This window comes from Pelodiscus sinensis, chromosome 2 (assembly GCF_052426305.1).
Source record: "Pelodiscus sinensis isolate ZL-2025 chromosome 2, ASM5242630v1, whole genome shotgun sequence".
Classification (NCBI taxonomy): domain Eukaryota; kingdom Metazoa; phylum Chordata; order Testudines; family Trionychidae; genus Pelodiscus; species Pelodiscus sinensis.
This window is the reverse complement of record NC_143053.1, coordinates 251,126,828-251,153,713: the sequence shown is the minus strand read 5'-3', so window position 1 is coordinate 251,153,713 and position 26,886 is coordinate 251,126,828. Positions and strand designations below refer to the sequence as shown.

Here is a 26,886-nt window from a genome sequence, read left to right as displayed (position 1 = left end):
GAAACTGATCAGCGGCTGATTCCAGGATGCCCAGGGCAGAGCAACTCTGCCTCGGGCTTCCTGTAGTCAGCCGCTGATCAGATTAAGCAGCGGCTGACTTGGGGACACCTGGGGAAGAGCAGCTGGGGTGCTGCCTGGTTGGTCCAGTAGCGCCGAGGAGCGGCGCTGCAGGACCAACCCAGCAGCCCCAGCTGCTCTACCCCAGGCGAGAAAAGCCTGGTCTGCGGGGGGCGCACTAGCTGCGCCCCCCAGCAGACCAGGGAAACCCGGACGGCGGGACCGCCCGCATCCTCCCCAGCTTTGCTCCGTATCTCCCTGGTCTGCTGGGGGGTCTCCAGGAAGACGAGGAGCAAAGCCGCGGAGAGGCTCGGGCAGCGGGGCAGCCCAGGTGCTTCTGGGCTGTCCCGCTGCCGGCTTCTGCCGAGGCTTTGCAAAGCCACGGAGGGGCTCAGGCAGCCGGGCAGCCCAGGCGCACTTGGGCTGTCCCACTGCCGGCTTCCCCCGAGGCTTTGCAAAGCCGCGGAGGGGCTCGGGAAGCCGGGCAGCCCAGGCGCGCCTGGGCTGTCCCACTGCCGGCTTCCCCCGAGGCTTTGCAAAGCCGCAGAGGGGCTGGGGCAGCGGGGCAGCTTTGCAAAGCCTCAGGGGAAGCCGGCAGCGGCTTTGCTCCGCGTCTTCCTGGTCTGCAGACCAGGGAGACGCGGAGCAGCTTTTCTCGCCCCGGAGTACACGGGTGGCGGGACCGCGAGGTCCCACAGTCCGTGTCCTCCGGGGCGAGAAAAGCCCCGTTCGTAACTGCGGATCCGACATAAGTCGGGGACTGCCTGTAGTTTACACATTTTAGGGATCATTCAAGGTGAAGTGCCCTGTTATCTCCTTACCCAGTGGTCACCAATCTTTTTGAGCACAAGATCACTTTTTGAATTTCAGTGCAATCCAAGATCTACCTCAAATATAAATACCCTTGCCCCACCTCCTTCTTACCCCTTCTCCACGGCCCCGCCCCTGTTCACTCCATTCTCCCTCTCTTGCCCATCCTCACTCACTTTCATCAGGATAGGGCAGAGAGATGAGTGCAGAGTCTGGTCTTGGATTAAGGGATCTGGAGTGTGAGAGGGGCTCTGAGCTGCTCTGAGGGCAGGCAGTTGGAGTGCTAGAGGGGGTTCTAAGTGCAGGCACTGGGACAGCGTTTGGATGCAGGGGTGCTCGGGGCTAGGGCAGAGGTTTGGGGTGCAGGATTAATGACTAGGGTAGGAGTTTGGGATGTGGGCTCCAGCTGGGCACTGCTTACCTCAGGTGTCTCCTGGGTGGTGGTGCAGTGGGGCTAAAGCAGACTCACTCCTGCCCTGGCCCTGCACCACTCCTAAAAGCAGCCAGACACTCCATCCCAAGTCCTGTTGTGCCCCCTCTTTGCTCTGTGGAGACAGGATACTGACTGAGAGGGGGCACCTTGACATCAACACCCTCCTCTCCCTCCGCTGCCCCGCACAGAAAGCAGCAGGCTCCCCAGGGAAATGCACAGCAGTGGGGGGAGGAGCAGCTGACGTGCCAGCATTTGATAGCTCTTGGCGAAACCAGTCAGGATCACCTGTTAGCGGCCCCAAGATCTACCAGCAGATCCCAGTCTACAGGTTGGTGACCAGTGTCCTTACCCATAGTCATAGGACAAAAAAAGGGAGCCGATGCTTACTGACCTGTGCATTTCTATACTCTGAAATGCTTAGTTGTCGAGTGTTGTTACTGTTTTTCACTAATGTTCCTTGGTGCATGCACATAGAAGTAGCCTGAACTTAATGTTAACAAACCTTTTGTCGGTTTCCACATTTGTTTGTTGTAAGAAGGACCGGTGAGGAGCTCAGTATCTCCACAGTTCCCATCTGTCCTTCAACATAGAACTAAAGAGATCTGCTGGCTCCCTCTTCCTCTCCTGCTCTGTAGACCTGTGAGCTTCCCAGCTCACCTCTACCACCCATGAAGTCCGTGTATCGGCTCTTTCTGGCAACACAAACACTACCTTCCAGGCCCAGTCCTCAAAACGTCAGCTGCTACCTAGACCCTTACTTGTACCAGCAAGGAGCATGGGCTGCTGGACTCTAGTTTGCCAGAGGCACTGCCTGCGAAGCCCCCAATTGGAGGAGTCATGCAATCTCTCTCTCATTGGTTCATACTCCTTATTAAGTCAGACAGGGCCAGCTTTAGGAAGTGCGGGGCCCAATTTGAACAGTTTTGACGGGGCCCACGCAGCCAGGATTTTTTGTTGAAAAAAAAAAACCACCACACACAAAAAAAGAGTCACGGCCCCTTTAAATCCAGGGAACCTGCTGTGCTCCTCCTACGGGGGCCGACACCCCCTCCTGCAGCGCGCTCTGCACGCCACAGAGCTTTGGGAGGGGAGGAGCCAGCACGGGGCCCGATTCGGGGGAATCAGTCGAATCGGCCTAAAGCTGGCCCTGAAGTCAGACGATGTCATCATAGAAAGTTGTCTGAGCAGTTGAGTGGGTCCCTAGTTGGCTGCTGTATGGGCCCTGCCTGATTCCTGCCTTCCTAGGGTTGCCAGATGATTTCAAAAAAATACTGGAGACACTTGATCGCAGATGCGGAGGGGGCCGGCTGGGAGGGAAGTGGGGCTGGACAAGAGGAGGTTGTGGGGAGCAGGGCTGGCTGGGGCAGATCGGGGGATGGAGGGAATCAGCAGGCGGGAAGCAGGGCTGGCCGGGAGGGAGTTTGGAGGAGCGGGGCTGGCTGGGAGGGGAAGCGGGGACAGGGAACCGGCTGGCGGGGAGCGGATCTGGCCCGGGCACATGCTGATCCCAGGGTGCTGCCCGTCCCTCACATGGTCCCGGCAGGGAGCATGGGCGAGTCTGGCCCCGGGAATTCCATCCCGCCCCAGCCCCGCCCCACCCTTCTCCTCTCTACTGTGTAGTTGCATACTGCAACTTAATCTACCAGCCAGGCAGCACACAACTACGTACTCATGATAATAATAAAACTTACTTAATTAGAAAATACTGTACATTTATATATCTGATATTTTCTCAATTTGTTTCCCAGACAGAAAGCTCAAATACCGGACTGTCCGGTTCAAAACCAGACACCTGGCAACTCTATGCCCTCCTAATTTGTTCTAGTTCCCTATTTCTAAGCCCACTCCTGGTTTTGACCCTTGGCTTGACTTCTGGCTCCGGTTCCTGGTCCCCAGCTCCAGCTCTGAGCACTAGGTTTAACAACCTACAGCCAGTCCATGGCACTCACTCTCTGTGTACAAGTCAGTGATAGGCGCAAAACAACTCACCAGTCCTTCAACTGTAGTGCTCACCCCTGTTCCACTGGATGGAATAATACACCCAGTGTAATACATCTAAGATTCGGCTTAAGACCCCCATGCTACTTAACACACAGCAACTGTAGAAGGAGAGAGTGAAAGCAAGAATAACGTCATTAGCAAAGAACAGAGATTCTAGTAATAAAAAGAATACTGGAAACAAAAGATTAGTTATAGAAATGTAGCCGTGTTAGTCTGGTGTAGCTGAAACAAAAAACAGGACTATGTAGCACTTTAAAGACTAACAAGATGGTTTATTAGGTGATGAGCTTTCATGGGCCAGACCCGAGGAAGTGGGTCTGGCCCACGAAAGCTCATCACCTAAGTCTTTAAAGAGCTACATTGTCCTGTTTTTTGTTTCGGAAACAAAAGAGTAACTGTAGCATGCCTTAGCATTTAGCTCAGGCTGTACGTGGATGCCCATTGTCAAGTACATCATATGTAAATTACACATAACCAACCAGAGAAACATTTCTTGCCTGAAAGAAACCCTGCTTTTCACCTTCCCGGTGACCAGTCCCTAGTCACAGGCCTTAAAAATCTAATTTCCAATATATGCATAACACCTGACAAAACATCTGTACATTTCAAGAAAGATGTAGAGAAATTGGAGAAGATCCAGGGAAGAGCAACAAGAATAATTAAAGGTCTAGAGAACATGAGCTATGAGGGAAGACTGAAAGAATTGGGCTTGGTTAGTTTGGAAAGGAGAAGACTGAGAGGGAACATTATAGCGGTTTTGAAGTATCTGAGGGTATGTCTACACTACCACCCTAGTTCGAACTAGGGTGGTAATGTAGGCAACCGGAGTTGCAAATGAAGCCCGGGAACTAGTGCGGACTCCGTGTGGACTAGGTAGTTTGGACTAGGCTTCACAAAGAGCCTAGGCTTCACGAGGAGTAACGGTAGTTCGGACTAGGAAGCCTTGTCCGAACTACATAGTCCGTTCCGCGTGTAGCCGCGCGGCACTAAGTCCACACTAGCAGACATTTAAAAATGGCGGCGCCCGGCTTTATTCAAATGAAGCCCGGGAAATTCAAATCCTGGGCTTCATTTGCAACTCCGGTTCCCTACATTACCACCCTAGTTCGAACTAGGGTGGTAGTGTAGACATACCCTGAAAGGGTGTCATAAGGAGTAGGGAGACAAATTGTTCTCCTTGGCCTCTGATGACAGGACAAGAAGCAATGGGCTTAAACTGCAGCAAGGGAGGTTAAGGTTGGACATTAGGAAAAGCTTCCTAACTCTCAGGGGGTACGTCTACACTACAGCGCTAGTTCGAACTAACTTAGTTCGAATTAGTTAATTTGAACTAAGCTAGTTCGAACTAACGCATCTAGAACTAAAAACTAGTTCGAACTAGCGTTTTGCTAGTTCGAACTAGTAAGTCCACATTGAGTGGACTCTGAACAGGGCTTAAGAATGGCCGGAAGCAGTGCCGGCAGGGCATAAAAGGAGGACTTAGAGCATGGAGATGCTGTCTCAGGCTAGCCGAGGGCTGCGCTTAAAGGGTCCCGACCCCCACCCCGGACACACAGTTCTAAGGGGTGCCCCGCTTGCAAAGAAGTTCTGGCTTGGAGTGCCCTGAGTGCCCACACTGGGCACATCACACCACTCGGCCATCAGCCCGGCTGCACTTGCCGCAGGCTGCCATCTGGGGAGAGGGAGTAATTGGGGGGCTGCAGGAGAGCTTCCAGCCCCAGAAGCCCGCAGAGCCAGCCCAGTCCTCCCCATCGGGGGCTCGTACCCCATTCCTCCCTCACCTCCTTCCACTTACCCTTCCCTAGCCCCCCTTCTTATTGATGTACAAAATAAAGATAACGTTTCTTCCAACACTGACTCTGTCTTTATTGAACAAAACTGGGGGAGACTGGGAAAAGGAGGTGGGAGAGGGGAAGAGAAAGGCTGGGAGAGGGGAGGGCAACTAACATGATCAGGGGTTGGGAACCGGTCCCAGATGAAGAAAGGCTACAGAGACTGGGACTGTTCAGCTTAGAAAAGAGGAGACGGAGGGGGGACAGGATAGAGGTCTCTAAAAGCAGGGGTTGGGTGGAGAGGGTGCATTCAGAAAAGTTCTTCATGAGTTCCCATAAAGAAGGACTAGAGGACACCAAAGGAAAGGAATGGGTATCAGGCTTCAAACTAGTAAGAGAAAGTTGTTCTTCTTCCCAAAAAAAAAAAAAAAAAAAAAAAAAAAAAAGGGCAAATAGTTAACCTGTGGAACTCCTTGCTGCAGGAGGCTGTGAAGGCTACAACTAGAACAGAGTTTAAAGGGAAGTGAGATCAAGTCATGGAGGTTGGGTCCATGGAGTAGTCTTAGCCAGGGGGTAGGAGTGGTGTCCCTGCCCAAAGTTTGTGGAAGGCTGGAGAGGGATGGCACGAGACAAATGGCTTGGTCACTGTCTTCGGTCCATCCCCTCCAGGGTCCCTCGTGTTGGCCGCTGTCGGCAGACAGGCTACTGGGCTAGATGGACCTTTGGACTGACCCAGGACGGCCATTGTAAGCTCACGGCTCAGAGTCGGGGGTCTCAGTGGACCCCCTTGATTTTCATGCACACCTGCTCCTGGGTGGCCAGGCTGGCAGCTCTCCTGCCCTAGACGGCCACTTTCCTGTGCCTAGTGCGGAGATCGTGGACGAGGTCCACGATGTCCGCACTAGCCCAGGAAGGTGCCCGCCTCTTGCGGTCCAGGGCAAGCTCCCGGGAGCCGCCAGCCTGGTCCCGGCAAGAGGGGGTGGGCTGGGGGGCATCGGGTGGGTGGCTCTGTGCCGTGCCAGGTGCAGGGTCTGCTAGCTGGGTGCTGGCAGGCTTGCACCTGGCACGGGCACCGTAGCCAGACCGTGCCCCTTTAAGGGGTCCGGGGCCGGGAGGGGGGCATAGAGTTTCCCTGGTGTTGGCCAGAGTGGCCACCAGGGAAACCTGGGGAGGGCTAGCCTCCCACTAGTTCGAACTAAAGGGCTACACAACCCTTAGTTCGAACTAGCTAGTTCGAACTAGGCGTTAGTCCTCGTAAAATGAGGTTTACCTAGTTCGAACTAAGCGCTCCGCTAGTTCGATTCAAATTCGAACTAGCGGAGCGCTAGTGTAGCACCTATTAAAGTTAGTTCGAACTAACGTCCGTTAGTTCGAACTAACTTTGTAGTGTAGACATACCCAGGGTGGTTAAATTGCCTAGGGAGGTTGTGGAATCTCCATCTCTGGAGATATTTAAGAGCAGGTTGGATAGAGGGAGGGGAGGGTCTTGGTGCTTGGTCCTGCCGTGAGGTCAGGGGATTGGACTCGCTGATCTCTCAAGGTCCCTTCCAGTTCTATTGTAGTCTATTTGTTTTTCAATGGTTCTAATGACCAGTGTGACCCAGGCTTTCATTGGAGATGTTATATGTTCCCTTTTCGTGAACCCCGGGAAACCCTGTATCCTAGGTACCCAAGCACCTTCTGCTAGTTGACATCCAGAGGTTCTTGGGTCACAACCTTCCTCCTGGCGAAAGTCTCTCCACCCTAAGTGATGGTCATAGTTTGAACACCCCTTTTATTCTAAAACTCTTTCCAATTCTACCCCACTGAAAAACCTACCTCAAGCAGAGTTTGACCCTGAAAAAGGAGAGATGTCTATCCAGGAGAGACTTTGCTATTGCTGTTAATTTTACATGGAAGGTGCACAGATATTACAGTGGTGGACAGCAGTATAAAATCCCGTATAAATCTTGTATAAAATCCTGAGGGTGCATCTATACTGCACCTGTAGCTTATTTAGAGTCAATTTTGAGATCGCTTATTTTGAAATTTGGCGCTGTCTACACAGCATTTATTTAGAAATAAATTGCTTTTCCAAAATATCCCTTACTTTTTGTGGAATGTTTACAGGGTCGTCTGAAGAGTTATATTTCGAAATAATGGGATCACTCAAAAGATGCTGAATAGCTATTTCAGGATACCTCCAGTATTCTGAAATAGCACTGCAGTGCAGATGGAGCATCTGATAGCTAGATGGATAGATATTAGTGAAAGGGGAACAAAATGGAGAATGCAGATTGGAAATCTAGATTCACTATAGATAGCCTGGAGGAAGTGGGCCTTTAAGAGGAAATTACAGAGATCAGGCCCTGAGGACTTTAGCGCCTTCTGCTACATCAAGCAATCAGGCCATTTTTTGTTGTTAAATCCTTCCTACCATTTTGACACTGAAATGTTGAGGGAGATTAGAGAGGCTACCAAAATAAAGAACTCTATAATAATGGGGGATTTTAATTATCCCCATATTGACTGGATACATGTCACCTCAGGAAGAGAAGCAGAGATAACATTTCTCTATGGCTTAAATGACTGTTTCTTGGAGCAGCTGGTACAGAAACCCACAAGGGGTGAGGCAATTCTTGATTTAGTCCTGAGTGGAGCGCAGGATCAGGTCCAGGAGATAACCATTACAGGACTGCTTGGGAAAAGTCACCATAATATAATAACATTTAACATTCCTGTGGTGCGAAAAACACCTCAGCAGTCCAGCACTCTGGCATTTAATTTCAAAAAGGGGAATTACACAAAAATGAGGAGGTTACTTAAACGGAAATTAAAAGGCACAATGACTAGAGCCAAATCCCTGCAAGCTGCGTGGAAACTTTTTAAAGACACCATAATAGAGGCCCAACTTAAATGTATACCCCAAATTAAAAAACATAGCAAGAGACCTAAAAAAGAGTCACCGTGGCATAACCACCATGTAAAAGAAGCAGTGAGGGACAAAAAGGCATCTTTTAAGAAGTGGAAGTCCAATCCTAGTGAGATAAATAGAAAGGAACATAAACACTGTCAAATCAAGTATAAAAATATAGTAAGAAAAGCAAAAAAAGATTTTGAGGAACAGCTAGCCAAAAACTCAAAAAGAAATAACAAAATGTTTTTTAAGTACATTAGAAGCAGGAAGCCTGCTAAAAAACCTGTGGGTTCCCTAGACAATCGAGATATAAAAGGAACAATCAAGGACGATAAAGCCATTGCAGATAAACTAAATGATTTCTTTGCTTCAGTCTTCACAGCTGAGGACGTTAGGGAAATTCCCAAATCTGCACCGTCCTTTGTGGGTGATGAATCTGAGGAACTGTCCCGGATTGAAGTGTCATTAGAGGAGGTTTTGGAACAAATAGCAAAACATAATGTTAACAAATCTCCGGGACTGGATGGCATTCATCCAAGGGTTCTAAAAGAACTCAAATGGGAAATTGCTGAACTATTATCTGTGGTTTGTAACCTATCCTTTAAATCGGCTTCCGTACCGAATGACTGGAAGGTAACCAACATGACACCAATATTTAAAAAGGGCTCTAGAGGCAATCCTGGCAATTACAGACAGGTAAGTCTAACTTCAGTACCGGGCAAATTAGTCGAAACAATAGTAAAGAATAAAATTGTCAGGCATGTAGAATAACGTAATTTGTTGGACAAAAGTCAACATGGTTTCTGTAAAGGGAAATCATGTCTTACTAATCTATTAGAATTCTTTGAAGGGGTTAACAAACATGCAGACAAGGGGGATCCAGTTGATATACTACACTTAGATTTTCAGAAAGCCTTTGACAAGGTCCCTCACCACAGGCTCTTGTGTAAATTACATTGCCTTGGGATAAGAGGGAAGGTCCTTTCTTGGATTGAGAACTGGTTAAAAGACAGGAAACAAAGGGTAGGAATAAATGGTAAATTTTCAGAATGGAAAGGGGTAACTAGTGGTGTCCCCCAACGGTCAGTCCTGGGACCAATCCTTTTCAACTTATTCATAAATGATCTGGAGAAAGGGGTAAGCAGTGAGGTGGTAAAGTTTGCGGATGATACCAAACTGTTTAGGATAGTCAAGACAGAAGCAGACTGTGAGGGACTCCAAGAAGATCTCACCAATCTGAGCAATTGGGCAACAAAATGGCAAATGAAATTTAATGTGGATAAGTGTAAAGTAATGCACATCGGGAAAAATAACCCCAACTATATGTACAGTATGATGGGGTCTAATTTGGCTATGACAAATCAGGAAAGAGATCTTGGAGTTATTGTGGATAGTTCTCTGAAAACTTCCACACAGTTTGCAGCAGCGGTCAAAAAGGCAAATAGGATGCTAGGAATTATTAAGAAAGGGATAGAAAATAAGACTCAGAATATCTTACTGCCCCTGTATAATACTGTGTACAGATGTGGTCTCCTCACCTCAAAAAAGATATTTTGGCCTTGGAAAGGGTTCAGAAAAGGGCAACTAAAATGATTAGGGGTTTGGAACGGGTCCCATATGAAGAGAGGTTAAAGCGACTGGGACTTTTCAGTTTAGAAAAGAGGAGACTGAGGGGGGATATGATAGAGGTATACAAAATCATGAGTGGTGTGGAGAGGGCCGATAAAGAAAAGTTATTTATTAGTTCCCATAATAGAAGAACTAGAGGACACCAAATGAAATTAATGGGTAGCAGGTTTAAAACTAATAAAAGAAAGTTCTTCTTCACACAATGTGTAGTCAACCTGTAGAACTCCTTGCCAGAGGAGGCTGTGAAGGCTAGGACTATAATAGAGTTTAAAGAGAAGCTAGATAATTTCATGGAGGTTAGGTTGATAAAAGGCTATTAGCCAGGGGATAGAAATGGTGTCCCTGGCCTCTGTTTGTCAGAGGCTGGAGAAGAATGGCAGGAGATAAATCGCTTGATCTTTGTCTTCGGTTCACCCTCTCTGGGACACCTGGTGCTGGCCACTTTTGGCAGACAGGCTACTGGGCCGGATGGACCTTTGGTCTGACCCAGTACAGCCGTTCTTATGTGAACTAGACCTAGATTTCCATGCAGTTTAACTGCATGTTGAGTCTGAAGTTTTACAGTCCAGTTATTTTAAATTAATGAATTCAGAAAAAGCTGGACAGTTCTCCTGCGTGAAGTTAGGGTGAGTGATTTATAGTGAAATCCTGGTTAGAGTCTGGGCTGTGGAGTTGCTCTGGAGTCATGATAAATGTTAATACTCTCTAGCCCCCAAATAAATTAACTAATTGTCTTAGGGTTTACCGGAAAAAAAAAAAAAGATGGGCGCCATTCTGTGACTGATCAATTACCATAAATGAATCATACCATTAAAAGATAAACCGCACAGCTGGGATTAGAAACCTAGTCCGTAGTTTTCAGATAGACCAGGCATCTAATATTTGAGCTAATTGAAAATCTTCGTGTCAGTGCTGAACTGTATGGAAGGATCCTTACTGTTTTCTCACCTCTGAAACCAGCCATCAGGGGGCAAAGTGGTTATAGGGTGAAGAGCAGTTCAGTGCCACAAATTGTCTGATTCCATCATGTTTCTGGGAGGTTGCTCGATTTCCAAATCAATCCGGACACAGATAACCTAGACGTAGCCATATCAGTGGTGTTGGCAGGGGCTTGCAATAAGTCGGACATTGTGGCTTGTGTCAGCAGGCTTAGAAGGATGCAGTGTGTCACTAGAACTGCTTTCATTTCCGGCTGCTCATGCTGACTTCAAACATAAAGCTACAGCTTCAGGGAGAGGTTCAGGAGGGAAGTGGCATTAAATCAACTTGTAAGCTTCTTGCACATTCGCCTGGCAGCATCTTCCCTCACTCAGTGCAGCCTCAGCTCTCCTGTCTGTCACAGCCAGAGGTTAGCAGATGTTAGCTCGCTGTTAATTGCCGCAAATCATTCCCCTCTGAGTGGCATACAAATCTGTGGTGAATGACGGGAGCCCAGAAGCATGTTAGCTCCATTAGTTCTATCTAGGGATATGCACTTTCCATAGCTGTTTCTTTTACTGCCTGACCTTTTCTTGACCTTCTTGTTCCGCACACTGCTGCTGTGCAAGACAGAGGGTTGCATTTGCTGCTTGCTTACTGCTGAGCTGGCTCCTCCATGCAGCTACGCCTGGTCAGTTGCAGGCACCAGGCACAAAGGCAGGGGAGAGAGGCGTTCCAGCCCCAAAACACTCCCTCTGCAGCATCATCCTATCTGGAAGCAGGGAGAGGAAGCACCAAGGGCAGTCACTCCAGCCTGAAAGCTGAATCTGAGTTTCCCCTGGAAACCCTGTTTTGGCAAACCCTCCCAATCCACAAAGAAAGTCATGAACGCTCCAGAATGGGAAGACGGGGGCCTTGAGCTGAGAGAGAGTGTGAGTTTGGTGGCTCTCAAAAGGGGAGAGGGCAGAAAAAGACAGGGTGGACCAGGTCTCTGTGGGTTCTCTAGTCCCCGTGAGACTTCTTGGGGTGGTCTTGTGAGATTTCGAGCTACAAAAGGAGTCTTGTCATCCGGGCCACCTCTTGTTTGTCCAGCAGTCAGGACCAAACTGACTCTGACATTCCGCACTGGTGAGGCCACATCTGGAGTATTGTGTCCAGTTCTGGGCCCCCCACTATAGAAAGGATGTGGATGCATTGGAAAGGGTCTAGCGGAGGGCAACCAAAATGATTAGGGGGCTGGAGCACATGACTTATGAGGAGAGACTGAGGGATTTGGGTTTGTTTAGTCTGCAGAATAGAAGAGTGAGGGGGGATTTGATAGCAGCCTTCAACTTCCTGAAGGGAGGTTCCAAAGAGGATGGAGGAAGGCTCTGTCTCAGTAGTGGCAGATGGCAGAGGAGCAATGGTCTCAAGTTATAGTGGGGGAGGTCTAGGTTGGGTATTAGGAAAAACTATTTCACTAGGAGGGTGGTGAAGCACTGGAATGGGTTACCTAGGGAAGTAGTGGAATCTCCATCCCTAGAGGTTTTTAAGTCTCGGCTTGACAAAGCCCTGGCTGGGTTGATTTAGTTGGGATTGGTCCTGCCTTGGGCAGGGGCTGGTCTTGATGACCTCTTGAGCTCTCTTCCAGCTCTATGATTCTGTGATTCTATGACCAGAGCATGCAAGGCAGCCCAGCTGAGCATGTATCATAGGCAGCGGTCTGGCAGCGTCCAACTCCTGGTCATTTCTGCTGGCATGCAGTTGACTGGCTTCAGGCCTGGGGGCAGGCCCATGCAAGTAGGGCCGGCTGTGTGGGTACGTCTGGACTACAGGCTTCTGTCGACAAACAGCATCTAGACTACATCCAATTCTGTCGACAAAGCAAGCCACTTTGTTGACATGACAGTGTAGACACAAAGGACAGTGTAGATGCAATAACGCCTTCTGTCAACAGAACTCTGTCGAAAAAAGGTGTTATTCCTCATAGAATGAGGTTTACAGCCGTCGACAAAACTGCTGAGTTCTGTCGATGTTATGTCGACAGAACTCAGTGGCAGTGTAGATGCAGGTATAGTTTTGTTGACAAAACCCTGTAGTCTAGACACACCCTGTGAGCTTGAATGGCAGCCTACCTCGTGACATCTCAAGACCTGGTGAGGCAGCAGGGCTGGCAAACTAACCCCTTCCAGCTGCTTGATGCAGGGGGCGGTGTGTCGGCTCTCAGACCAAGAAGCAGGCAAAGGATCAGGAAGGAGAGACAAGAGTGTGAGGAAAGAGGGGAGCCACGAGCAAAGTGGCCAGGATAGAGCCACTCATGAAGGTAATGCAGGTTGGCTTGGAACCCTGGAAAACAATGGTCAAGTACAATAGGAGAAACCCCAATCCCTGCAGTAGGGTGGGTTCGCAAATGTTTGGGGCCCAAAGGGAGAGCAGGGGGCAGGCCCTGCAGGTCTAGTCCAGTGTTCCCTGGAAGCTGAGCTCTTGGGCTGCCATCCAGGAGAGATTCAAATGCTGCCCCACTGATTAGCAGAGAGCCCACAGCTGGCAGCAGTTGGCAGCATGTGTTTCTATTAGTGGTGCACATCCACACATGCCTCGGTGCACGTAACAAAATTTATTTTGCACATGGATGGAAAAAATAGAGGGAACATCAGCCTGGTCTGTTCAGATGGGGTTCAGCACATTCCCCCAGTGTGTCTGCCAGGTCTCAGACAGGCAGTTCTGATGGGAACAATGATGGTGCTGCGGGGGTGCTCAGGCTCAGGCCCATGAGGGAACACAGGGAGGGCATGAATGGTGGGGAATCACAGACCAAGCTGTGGAGTGGCAGAGCCCTGGACCCCCAGGTTCTGGCCCTCCAGCCTCTGGCTCGTCATCTGAAGGCCTTACAGCATGACAGCTGTTGGCCCCACAGCTCCTCAGACTCTGACTCCCCCCATACCTGGCCCCACAGCCTTTACTGAAACAATCCAATTTCACCCAGGGTATGTTCTCATAGTCAACCCCTTCTGATGAACTGGGCGCCCAGTTTCTCCAGTCAATGCATGAAAAGATAAGGCAGGTGGAATATGGGACATATTTTTCCTGTTGCTCAGGGAACCTATAGTGAAGGAGAGCCATAAGGCCAAGAGAAGTGAAAAAGATGGGATGCCCTGAGAGACAAGAATTGGGATGACTGAGTTGAAGCCTACATCAACTACATAGGGTGGTGGCATAGTTATACCTGGCAGCATATGGGCCCATGGTGAGGTATTTGGATATTATAGGTAGGGCATATAATTCATTTTCAGGTTCTTCTCTGATGAGCACTGAAGAACTTGGCTCACAGATGGGGCCAGCAGATGAAACAGGCAGCTGTATGCAAAGTTTTAAGGTGGCCAAAATGGCCTGCCAATGGAGCGCAGTGACAGCGACGGAGCTCTTCTAGCTGGGGGTATCCCGGGGAAATGTACATGGGCCCACCAAGGCAGGTGATCCCATCCTGTGAGCAACATTGCATTTTGGTTCTGGGCCTTGCTTCCTCAGGTTGTACAGCCACTTCCTGGGCTCCTGGACCACTCTGCAGAGTAAGTCAAGTCAGAGCCGTCTGGTTTTGGTGTATTTTGGCATTAAGGAAACGGCGAGGTTTTCAGAGACACTAGTCCCCCCCGACCCTGGTCAGCGGGGTATGCTCCAGAGCAGCGCAGGAAAAGGAACGCATTGAGGTTTTGGTGAGTCCCATTAAAACACTCAGGCAGTGGGACTGTGGGACTCTGTTCTTCCATTCTAAAAAGACCTGGACTTTCCTTCATGGGATACTGCTAGCTGCTCTTGGAATGGCTGATTTTCTCTTAGGGGCTATGCTGCTTGGGACCATAGCAGATGGTTCTCGGTTTGGAGTGGTGACACCCACTCTTACAGATTCAGTACCCCCTGGGGTCCAATGGGGGGTGATGAATCCACCCCTTCCATATCCCTGTTAAGGGCCTCCCATAAAGGGGGTCAAAAGTGAGTCTCAGCAAGCTGTATGGGACTGGGGCATAGGCCTAGCAGTCACAGCTGGACTGGGGGCCACATGTCAAGAACAGATGTAAAACAGATGTCTGTGTGCAGAGGTGCAACAGGGCAGTTTACCCCTCACTGGAATGAAAAGGGTTAAAATAGCCCTGGGAGAGGGCTGAGGCTTGGAACCAATTGGGAGAAGGCTTGGGGACAGCCAATCAGAGCCCAGCAGGCCTGTATAAAAGGATGGCTGGCCAAGCATCATCCATTCTTACTCCAGCTCTGGAAGGAGAGGGTTCTGGTCCTAGCTGCCTGTTAGTAGGGTACCTTGGACAGAGCAGTGCTGGGAGAAGGCCAGATGAGCCAGGGGTGTTCAGACCTGAATAAACCCCAGGCTAAGGCCTAGCAAAAGGAACTCAGGGAGGCACTAGGGCTGCAAAGGAGCAGCCAGGGCAGGAGTAGGTCCACACCCCCTTGCCAATGATGAGTAGTCGTTTCAGGCTGCAGCTAGCCCCTGAGATAGGGGCTGGATGACAGCTGGCAGTGAGTCACTGAGGCAAGGTGGATATAGAGGGTTGGAGTTCCCTGGGAGGGGAGGACCCTTGAGTGACAGGTCAGTGTCATGGAGCAAGACACCACCAGGAAAGCTGAGGCTGGACTTTGCTAATTCCCAGCGTGACCAGCAGGAGATGCTGTGACAGTGAGACACAACCCATTACAAAGAGTTGGTGAAATCTCCAGAGCACAGTCGGCTAAGAGAGTTGGAGGCAGGCTGCAGTCAGACACAAGAGCTAGTGCCGAGCTGCAATCAGAAGGCAAGAGTCAGGATCCGTGTCAGGCCAGGGTCGGAGATTGGAAGACAAGATAAGGTTGGGAGTTGCAGCGAGTCAGAAGTTTGGATGGTTGCCCAGACAACTTCCTGGGCCACCAGCCAGGGTTAAATAGTGCACTTGACCAATCAGAAGGCCACAGGGTACAGTCGCTCTGGATCTTTTGGGCGGTACTTCCTGTGTCTCTGCCCATCCTACCAGTGGCATGTGGGAATGTCAGTTATCCCAAACCCTGCAGGGTCTTCTCCATGGATCCTTACAATGCTGAGCATAAAAATAGAGCCTATATAAACTGTCTGATATAGGGGGAATCCCTTTTTATATAAAAAAAGAAGCAGTGTGCAACAGGGGGAGAGGGAGGGGGACAAATGAAGAGAGGATCCAGGTTGCTCTCCTCACCAATAATTTTCAGTTTTTCCCAGGAACATCTGATGCTGTCCCCCAGATGGATTATGCCCCTTTTTCCTTCCCAAATGTGTTCCTCCTTCCCTCTCTAAGGCTAGGGCTGGGGAAGAGAGGCAGGTTCAACAACATCCAGCTTGTATATGGTAGTTTTTTTTATCAGTACACCGCATAGCACTTTGCATTATCCCCATTTTACAGGCAGGGAGACTGAGGCACAGCTTGGTGATGTGACTTGCCCAAGGTAACCCAGCAAGACAGTGTCCACCAGGGGAAGGGGAATGCCCAGGGAGGAGGGACATTCAAGGGGGTGCAAGAACAAGGGGGACAGAGAGATGATGCTGCAGTTAGCAGAGAGAAGGGGGGGGGGCAGGAGGCAAACAAACTGAGGTAGAAGTGGGAGGTAACACAATGTGGGGCAAATGAGAGACAGGGCAGAAATGGCAAGGAAGCAGAAGCTGTTTTTCAAAGAAAGGAAAGGAGAGGGAGCTGTTTAATAAAAGAATAAAATCCAATAATATATGAATAGTTTAGAAAATGTCAGGATGTTGTTATGGAAAAATTAGCACAGCAATTATGTGCCCAGCAAAATAGACCGAGGGCAAAGAGACACTTAGATATTTAATTACCTTTTATTCAAAGTACACTTACCTGCAAAAACCAAAACCACACCTGTCCAATGTTTATGGCTGTTACCATTTAATATACATGCCTGGTCTGTTCAGTGTGTGTGAGCCAAGATTTTACTGTATTCAATTACATCACTAGAAATGACATATCATAGTTGTTGTAGAGATGCTCGCACTATTATTTTAACACCCTGTTAAAGAGAGAGCTCTGGTAGTTATAGTCCCCAATAATGTCTCTTTCAGCAAAAATCTTCCTGTTGTAGCGATTGTTTTGTTTCTGATGTTTGCATGGCAAAGATTTGTAACCTGGTGAATGATTCCTCAATAAATGAATAGGGGGGAAATGGAATAAAGAACAGGAAAAAGCCGGTTAGTCTGTAAAGGGATAGAATGAATCAGAGGTAGCAGGAGAGAGAAAGACAGGCTTAAAGGAAAACGGCAAGAGAAGCCATTGGATTCAACTCTTTTAGATCAGTGGATTTTATTTAATGCATTTATGCTTCCACATCTCATCAAATTTCTTTGGCAGAGGTACCTGATAGCCCAGCACGGCTGGAGAAAGGCAGAGCAGCCACTAATATCACTGGGTTGTGCCACTCAACTGGTAGAGAAAAGAACACAGGGAAATAACGTGAGATTCCCCAGAATGTAGGCACGTTCCTTTGTGTTTCCACGCTCCGACTTGATGTGCATTAAAAACAGTTTGGGGTGTTATTTATCCCCCCCTCCCCTTAGGCAGGTTATATAACTGCTGGCCTGAAGCAGCCTGCAAATTCCACTAGATGGCAGGCTATCTCCTTCCTTTCTCACATATTTTTCTTTGCAGACATTACTGTTCATTCCTTCCCTCAACCCTCCCCCATATTCCCCCCTCCCCCCGCCTTGGAACGGGGCCTCTTCGCTTCAATATTCCTGTTTTTCTGGACTACGCAGCCTACGCCAATGTCTTCAGGGTGCCTCACAGGAGGGGCACTTGCAAACCCAAAAAGGCCTTTCACAGTTGAACCAGATTAGACATTCCTTTGAGCTCTTACTGCCCCTCGCGCTACCTTCCCTGAAGACAGAATCATCTCTTTTTACAGAGCCTGCCTTTGCTCGGCTTCACGTTGGATGCATTTAAAACACAAAACCACACGCCCACTCTCAGGACACAAACCAGCCTAAAACGACAGCCACCCGCGCTAGGTTCACGGCCCGCGTCGGCTAGAAGACTGCACAGACGGTGACAGCCGCTGCCCCTTGGTTGCTTTCCTCACAGTAATGGAGCAGTTACATCTGTCTCTCCATGCCTCTTGCCCTGTGTTAAACTGGGGTCAGTCAGGGTCAGCCGCCGTGGCTGGCCTGAGGATCTAGGGGGCTCTGAGCCGAGCCAGGCGTGTGGGAGCCTGAGGCAGACGTTAGCAAACTGTGGAGGAGGACGGTTTGGCAGCAGGGCGATGGCCCCGCCGTGACAGGGAACATCAAGAGTATATTGGTGTGAATCCGTCTGGATGTTAACAGCAGGGAAGTGAATCAGGGAGCTAAGGAGCCGGGACGGTCTGTATCTTTATTTTGCAGGGCCAGGAGGGGCTCCCAAAAGTGCTGTTGCAAACCGTGGGGCCGACAGCCTCATCGAGCCCCTGGGCCAGGTGGGATGGGGCCCTGCGCCGGACCCTCTGAAGGGGCGAGACCTCAGGTGGAAGGTGCGGGGGCTGGGGCACTGTGCCTCCCCTTCAGTGCTGCTCATAGCGCACCACGCAGTGCTCTGGCAGCCATTTAAAAGGCTGCCGCTGCCGTAGCAGTGGTGGCCAGGAGCTCTGGGCCCTTCTTGTATCACTGGGCCCAGGGGCAGTTGCCCGCTTTGACACCCTCCCTCCCCATCAGCAGGCCTGGAATGTGGCCACCATGAAGGATGGAGAATAAACATGGGTGTCTGGTAGCCTAGGCGGGGAAAGGGCACAGCCGTCCCAAACCACCAAGCATGGCCCCACCCCTACAACGCCTGCTGTAGGCATTCGGGGGGCGGAGTGTTGCTTCCCCCAGCACCCGCCCTCCCTGTGCTGCGGGGCTGAGGAGGCTCGGGCTGCACGGCCTCCTCCCTCCCCAGTGCTCCGGGGGGAGAGAGGGGTCTGGGGCGCATGTGTGCATGTGTTCGCCCCCGCCTTCCCCATGGTGGCGCTTCAGCAGAGGGGGCGGGGCTGTAAGTGGAGCTGGCGGCCTGGCTCCCCCAGCCCTAGCTGCACCGACCACCCATGAGAATGAACCAGTTGAACTGACTCACCCGAGTAGAAAAGAATTTGATGTGCTTCCGACTTCCCTCCTTTCGGGCAGAACTCGGAAGCAGAAATACCAGAACACCCATTCCCGGCCCCCTGGTTGAACAACGGAGTTGCTGGGAAAGGGACGAGACACCCTATTTTCCTGTTATTTCTGCCAGGCCAGTTTCTACAGGGCAGAAGTTCATTTGAATTGTTGAGAAGGGTCCAGCCTTTCAGTTGCTTTCCCACACAGAACCACCATCCGATTTGCTCATCACTCCTTACATGAGCATAAACCACCGATGTGTGCAGGGTTTTAGCTCCAACTCCTGGTTTTAAATGACTTTTCTAGTCTTTAAGGTTGCCACGTTCAATTTCTGAGTGTGAAATCAGTTTAGACAGCACAGTTTCTCCTTCCCGTGGTGGTAAATGAACAGCACCGATGCCTTTGCTGCTGCTCAGAGATTTGCCAAGCAGTGGCAGAGTGAAAAGAACATGACATAGATCAGGCATTCAGAGCTCCAGTACCTCTGCTGATGCCTATGAATAGTAGTAGAGGCACTTCTGTCAGTCTGCAGACTCAGGAAGATCACACTGCACTGAGTTTGTATTTATATAATATTGTCTCACTGTTTCTTTGCATTGCCCCACTGGTTTGTCTATGATTCACGTGTTGTTTCTTGTCTTATGGTTAGATTATAAACTGCTTAGGGCAGGGCCTATCTTTTTGTTCAGTTTGTACAGCACCTAGCATAGTGGTGTCTAGTCCATGACTGAGGCTACTAGACACTATCGCCATATAATAAAACATTAATAACATTACAAAGACCACTCCTGGAGTCATTCAGAGAGAGAAGGCCCCCAAAAAGCTAGGTTGGGAGTGGGAGGCAGAGTAGCAGAGAGCCCGTCAGATTTGGGATCAGAAGTGCAGATGTGGAGGGGCCAGATAAAAATGCTTATCCAACCCAGCATCTAGTGGCGAGGTTTCCAATGGATCGGACATTATTAATTATTATTATAAGGGCCTTAGCCAGGGATCAGGACCCTCCCCACCCCCTTGCTAGGTGCTGTACAAACAGAGAACAAAGAGAAGCTCCCTGCCCAGGAGGGATTACAATCTAAGGACAGCTGCTGTCCCAAGGCTGTCTAGGAAGACAAAAGCCCCAAGCAGGATTTGGGGACAGCATCCCCGTGTAAGGGCCAGGATTACAAAACTCCACAAAAGTGTGATGCTTCCATGGCATGTCTGAGAGTGACAATGTGCAGCTCCTTACATTGCATTGTAGTGGATCACTCCTCACCCTGCTCCTGCTCGCTTGGTATACTCATGCCTGATATTATCCTAATTCCCCTCTCTCCAGGAGACTGGCCTTTATGTGTACTTAAATAGCAAGCATAAACCTCTCCCTGCACTTCCTCTCGAACCTGGCTCTTCCTGGGGCTTCTCCCTGCAGGACCTCTCTTTTCTGAGCCTCTGGGCCCCGATCCAGCAAAATCCTTGAGCATGTGTTTAACTTCAATGAGACTAGTCATGCGCTTCAGTGCTTAATTGTATCAGGACACCGGTTCCCTCTTGTCCCAGAGATACTCTCAGCCTTGTGTGCTCTGACGTTGGAACCAATGTGTCTCACCTGATCTGGCTGCCAGCAGGCGACTCAGTCACATTGGCCTACAGTTCCATGCCACATCCTAGAAGCTGACCCCCATCACCAGCACATAAGCAGGGACAGACCCTATTAACGAATATGCAGGATGTGCAAAGTGGGTACATTAACAGGGCCTCTGAGGGCCTGGAGTTCACCTACCTCTGCCTTGCTATTGTGCTTGAGGCAATACCTGAGAGGAAGGCATCACCTCTAGGGTTGAGAGGGCAGCTTGGTCTCCATGGCCCGTTCCCTCCTGGGCCTCTCTGATGTGTCTGCCAGCAAGAGGGTCCATTAATACATATGTAGCCCAGGGAGCCAGTTATTATGAATATAGGCCACACTGCCAATAAAGGTGCCTATTGCACTTACAAATGAGGATCTCTGACTCCTGACAGACACTTGTTCCTGAGGCGCTGGGCAGATACTAAAAATTCATTGCCACATAAGCCTGGATTGACCCGGCCTGGATTGAAACCACTGACTTACAGGTGATAGCCTCTGTGTCTTCTTACCAATGCCCCATTCAGTCTCCCTGCCCCTTTTTATTTTTGACCACACAAGAGTTCCATCTAATTGAAATGCTGATGGGTTTCCAATCCCTCATAGCGCAATGAATTTAAATTCTGCAAACCCTAATGCAAGGAATTCAAATGCATATTGGCTAGGGGTCTTTTATGGATGCCTTGCAGAGCATATTAAAAATAATTTAAAGCGCACATTCCTGTATTAATGGCTCTGGGCTCAGGCACTTTTCAATTATTCAGGCTTGACTTTTAATTGTAATACTTAGTTCAGACAAACTTTTTAAGTGAGACAATGTAACATGTCCCTCCTCGTGTGCTCCGCCTCAGAACGCAGCCCAAGGGCAGTAGAGGGAGAGGACTGACACTCATTGCAGCAAGCTTTACATTGATGATGCGCTGCTACAGAGGCGACTTTCAGGCTGGCCTACATCCTTCCCAGCAAACAAGCGTGGGTTCAAGGACTGGCAATGGGAAACAGCATCTGCAGGCTGCTAAGCTGAAACTGGCCCAGGTTGGTAGTGACTGAAAGCTGCAGGTATCTGCTGGCTCTTTGGTGGCCTACATGAAATGAGCCGGTGACCTCCTAGTGGGCAGGTTGCTACGGAAGACTGCTTCAGTAGAAATGTATTGAGTCCGACTGACACAGAGACTAACCTGCCCTTTCACTCCTATGGGGGGAGTCCTTCAGCCTGGGCTGGCTACCAGGCCTGGAAGGGAGTGAGATGTGAGCTGTGGGCTTATGTAAGGCCCCACCTGGTTGCCCTGGTTGCTCTCAGAGAGAGAGGTAGCAAGTGGGGGGAGCAGGAGTAGGTTCTGGGCGTTGCTAGCTTAAAAGCCGGTTTCCCCCCAGCACTGTTGCGGCAGAGGAGATAGAGGCACAGTGGGAAATTGCATGTGTGGGGACTGAAGCATTCTCCACTCATGTCGGTTCTGCTGTGATTCTGCTTTTGAAATGTACAAGAGCCTCGGTGAGGCTCTTGCTACAGTTGAAAGGCAGAGGCGCCCTTATCGACTAATCGAATACTTGATGGAAATTCCATCAACTATTCCATTAGTTAATCAATCTAAATTTAACATCCCTAATTCCAGGAGGTAGCTGGTGAAGGAGACAGCCTGAGCCATTTCAGGGAATTCTTCTTAGACCGCACACAGAGGGATGCTATGGACTGTTCTTCCATTTCCTGCAACCTGCACAGGCCTACAGAGCTGCATTCCATCCCCCGAATTATTTAACCTCTGCATGGCACCAGTAGGGAACGCAGGCTGTAGAGCCAACAGTATGCAGCTGATATCCACTGACAACTCCTGTCTGGCAAACCGCACCATCTCCCAGCTCTCTCAACTCGAGCTGGAACCAGCGCTGGAGAACAGCAGCTGGCTAAAGCTGCATCCAGGTCACATTGGTTAGATAGTCACTATCCTGAGGAAGTAACAAGCTTGTGCTCTGTGTGTGTACAGTGCCTAGCGCAGCCGGGTTCTGATCCTGAATGGTGTCTCTAGGCACAAATGCAATACAAATCAGAAATAATCATTACAACCGGGGAAGGGGTGAAAAGGAAAACAGAATTGCTCACTGCTTGATTTTTTTTCAAATCAGTATTTGTTGTGCTTATTCTTTGTTTTTAGCTTGTCACTGAGTTTGAGGCTTCCACCCTGTTCCTAAGTCTTCATGGGCAGAAGACTGATAGTTCTGCTGACAACCAGGCACTCAACTCCCCTCCCCGTCCCTAGCCTGTTCCAGGCCACTCCTGACCTCAGGACTTTTCTCCACTACAGCTGGGATTGGCGCTGCAGCAATTGATCCTCTCGGGGGTAGATTTTGTAGGTCTAGTGAAGACCCACTAAATGGACTGTCAATCACTTGGACGTTGACTTTGGTACTCCACCAGAACAAGCGGAGTAAGGAAAGTCAATGGGAAAGTTTCTCCCGCCAGCCCATCATAGTATGGACCCTCTGGTAAGTAGATCTAAGCCATGTTGACTTGAGTTACGCTACTAAAGTAACTCGAATTGTGTAGCTTGGATTGACTTCCCCCCACATAACAGGGGTAGCCGAGTTAGTCTGTAATTGGAAAAACTTAAAAAACAACTAATAGTCTAGCAGCACCTTAAAGACTAACAAAACATGTAGTCATCTGAAGAAGTGGATTGTGTCCATGAAAGCTCATGATACCATCTACGGCTGTGTCTACATTGGCGTGATCTTGCGCAAAAACGGCCACTTTTGTGCCAAAACTTGCTGCCTGTCTACATTGGCCGCGAGTTCTTGCGCAAGAACACTAATGTTCTAATGCATGAAATCAGTGCTTCTTGCGCAAGAACTATGATGCTCCCGCTCAGGAATAAGCCCTCTTGCGCAACTGTTCTTGCGCAAGAGGCCAATGTAGACAGGCAACATGAATTTCTTGCGCAAGAAAGCCCTATGGCTAAAATGGCCATTGGAGCTTTCTTGCACAAAAGAGCATCTACACTGGCATGGATGCTCTTGCGCAAAAGCACATCTCTTGCGCAAAGACACATGCCAGTGTAGACGCTCTCTTCTGGAAGAGTTTTTGCACAAGAACTCTTCCACAGAAGAGTTCTTGCGCAAAATCATGCCAGTGTAGATGTAGTCGTATACATGTTTTGTTAGTCTTTAAGGTGCTACTAGACTATTCGTTGTTTTTAAGTTTTTCCCCCCAAATGTAGCCCTCACAAGACTTCAGTCTCATTCCACTGCAGCCCCTCTTCTGAGAAGAGACAGAGTCTGTTACATCTGTTACTTCTCTAGTGGACAAAGCACTAGATCAGGACTAGGAACTCCTAAAAAGAGTTGAGCAAAAAATTTCAGTTAATACTTTTTTTGGCAAAATAATGCAGAGTTGGCAACTGTGAAACATTCCATACATTTGTGTCAATTTTGTTGAATTGTTCATTTTAAAAAAAAAATCTGAAATCATTTTACTTCAACCGTTTCAAACTGTAACACTTCAATGTTTTGCCTTCAAATGAGATTTTATTCATATATTTCCTTTAATTTTATTTTAAAATCTCAAAGCATTTAAAAATGATCAACATTAAAAAAACTTTTCAACAGGAACAGGATTTTTCTTCAACTTTTCAAAATAATCAATGAGCTGAAAAATCCATTATTTGCCCCGTTCTGGTATTGAATTCTATTCCCCACTCTATGGTTTTGAGTAATCGACCTAATCTCTCAATTTCCTCCGTGGATATAAATGAGCAGAATGCCAATGAACTAATTAATTACAATGACCAAGGATTCTGCTCTCTGTGCCTATGTTTTCCCCATCAGTGACATGGAGAGTATCCTGACCTACCCATCCATCTCAGTGAGAAGTTGAAAAGATTAATCAGCCCGTGTTTCCAGCATTGCTAACCCTTGCTGTTTCATCATGAGCAGTATTTTTTAAACTTTTTAAGACCAAGGAACACCAAAGATTTTTTGTTGAGCCAAAAAAAAAAAAAAAAGTGGCCATTTTGCACTCTGTTGTTCTCTTGTTCTCCATGGCACACGGGTGTGCCGTGGAACACAGTTTAAGAACTCTGATCATGAGTTTCACAGCATTCAGTGTTTCTCTAAAAGTTCCAGCTTCCGGAATGAAATGATTAGGTGAAAATCAGCTTTCATTAAAGAGCAAAGGAAGACAATAGCCCTGCTGCTTACAGAGAACCATTGATGCTCCCCCAGAAAATATTGTTTTAAACAAACAAACCCATGATTTTCAAACCAATATGTCTCGTGACCTGTTGGGGTTGACTACAGCACATTTGCACTCATTACTCAATATGTTAGCAAAAGCACCAACAGGTTGGACCTCCCTGGTCCAGCTCCCTCAGGACCAGACCGGTCCCAGACCAGAGAGTTTGCTGGACCAAGGGAGGTCTGGGAGAGGGGACACCAGCCTCCCCGCTGGGCTCCATTCCCTAGCCACTAGGGCTCCTCTCCCCAGCCTTCCGGTCCCACAAGCTGTGGCAGCCTCGCTGGAGCTCCTGGCTCTGTGAGCTGCAGTAGCCCCACCAGAGTTCCTGGCAACCCTGCCAGCCTTACGGCAGCCCCACTAAAGCTCCCTGTGACCCAGCCAACCTTACAGCAGCCCCACTGCAGCTCCATGCAGCCCTGTCACCCCGCCAGAACTCCTCTCCTGCCCTCCCCCTGCTGACTTCCCTGCCCCACTGGCTGCGGGTTCTGGTGCACTGCTGGCACCTGCTGTCTGGTTGTGCTCTGAGTCGCCAGCAACTTCTGCTGCTGGGGCACTCTAGTCCTGCAACATCTGTGGTCCTTCCAGACCATGGATGTTGCCAGACCAGAGACCCGGACCATAGAGGTTCAACCTGAATTAGTGTACTGCTCAGGAGTTTGGATATGGGGAAACAGGACCACTGGAGAGTGCATGAGATTTCCACATTGTTTGCACTTCATCTTATCATAAAGATACATAGTACCTCGCCCTAATTTGAAAAAAAGGAATTCTACCGAAATGGTCCAGAGTCCTACAGCTGACGATGGCTTTACGAAGAGCTCTGTGTAGCTCCAAAGCTTGTCTTTTCCACCAACAGGAACTGGTCCGATAAAAGATATGACCTCACCCACTTTGTCACTCTCACAGTGTCCTTTGTTTTACCAGCGTGATAGCAATCATCTTTTCAACTTTTCTGAAATTCAGTAGCTTTGGGGGTTTTTTTGTTTTGGTTTGGTTTTGCTTGTGGCGATTTTGAAAATCGTTTCACGTCCCAGGCTAAGATGACATTCAGGCCATTTTAAGAGGACGCTTTGAGTCACTTTTATACATGGGAAATGGAAGCAAGATATTGTTAACCTTTGCATAGACTGTATATGGATGTACCTGTCATGCTTCTGCTCTTGCATCCAGCCAGATCCTTGGATAGATGTGCATGACAGTCACTCCATGCATCTGACGAAGTGGGTCTTTGCCCACGAAAGCTTATGCTCCTACACTACAGTTAGTCTATAAGGTGCCACAGGACTCCTCGTCGCTTTTCCATTATTAGAGCATCCAATTTAAATCAGATCCTCCTGGGAGTCAGAGCTGGAATTTGTTACTCTCTACAGTTGCTGGGTTTGGTGCAATTCACAACATTCTAGCAAGCAAAGTCTTCCTCAAGGGCAGCTATTGCAACATTGATTTCTCTCATGCTTCCTCCTTCCTCACTTCATAGCACCATACACTGGGATACTGGTAACTCTTGCCTTCCTTCTTGTTTTAAAGGTGTGCAGTGGTCAGGTGAAATCTCTTTAGAGCTAGGGTTAAGATGGGGGCAGGGGGAGGGAGAGGGGTTGACTACTTCCCTTCATTTAAGATAGTTGTAATAAGCCAGGTAGGCCTAGATCCTTAATTTCAAATGGAAGTTAGGAGCGTATATGCTTTCGGTCATCTAGACCTAAGCTGCTTTAAGTAACCAGGTAATTGAAATAATAGCAGCCTTCACTCCAAACATAGGCATACATGTTGCCCAAAAGTCAGGCACGTGTGGATGACTGAGTTTCACTGGCTATTGTGTTGTGAAGGTCCGTGTGTCTGTAAGAGAAACAATAGAAAGACTGGGGAGAAAGGACCATAAGGACATGTCTACACTGCAGCATTATTTCAAAATAAGATTAGTTACATTATTTCAAAATAACAAGGTGAGCGTCTTCACAGCAAGTCGCTCTTCTTATTCTGAAATCTGTGACCCTCATTTCACGAGGAATAACGCCTGTTTCGAAATAAGCTCTTTCGGAGTTTTTATTCTGAAATAGTTTGTTTTGAAATAAGCGCGTAGGGTAGATGTGCCCTAAGGGAGCACCAGATACAGCAACAGAAGCACTGGTAGAGTGAGCCCTGAGAACAAGCTAAGCCAGAGCACTTTCGGGCAAAGTGCTGGCTAACTGAGGCTTGAAGCTGTGAGCAAAGAAACTGGCTCCTGCTGTTTGGTGTCACCTGTGTTCAAAGAAAGGGGATTTTGTACCTGGCCTCTGTCTGTAAATGAGTGACAGGGGAGGGATCACATGAGATTTACCTCCCTCTGGGGCATCTGGCATTGGCCACTGTCGGCAGACAGGCTACTGGGCTAGATGGACCTTTGGTCTGACCCAGTATGGCCATTTTTATGTACATTCCTGGTAAATAGACAGGAC

At 48.9% G+C, this 26,886-nt stretch overlaps 1 long non-coding RNA gene across 1 annotated transcript; it reads left to right on the top strand.

The window, feature by feature from the left end:
- The first annotated feature begins 17,273 nt into the window (after nt 1-17,273).
- On the top strand, nt 17,274-25,868 carry LOC142827401 (uncharacterized). The gene is made up of 3 exons (XR_012902134.2): nt 17,274-17,876; nt 21,075-21,258; nt 21,837-25,868. It is a non-coding gene; the product is annotated as an uncharacterized LOC142827401 (long non-coding RNA).
- The last annotated feature ends 1,018 nt before the right edge of the window (nt 25,869-26,886 follow it).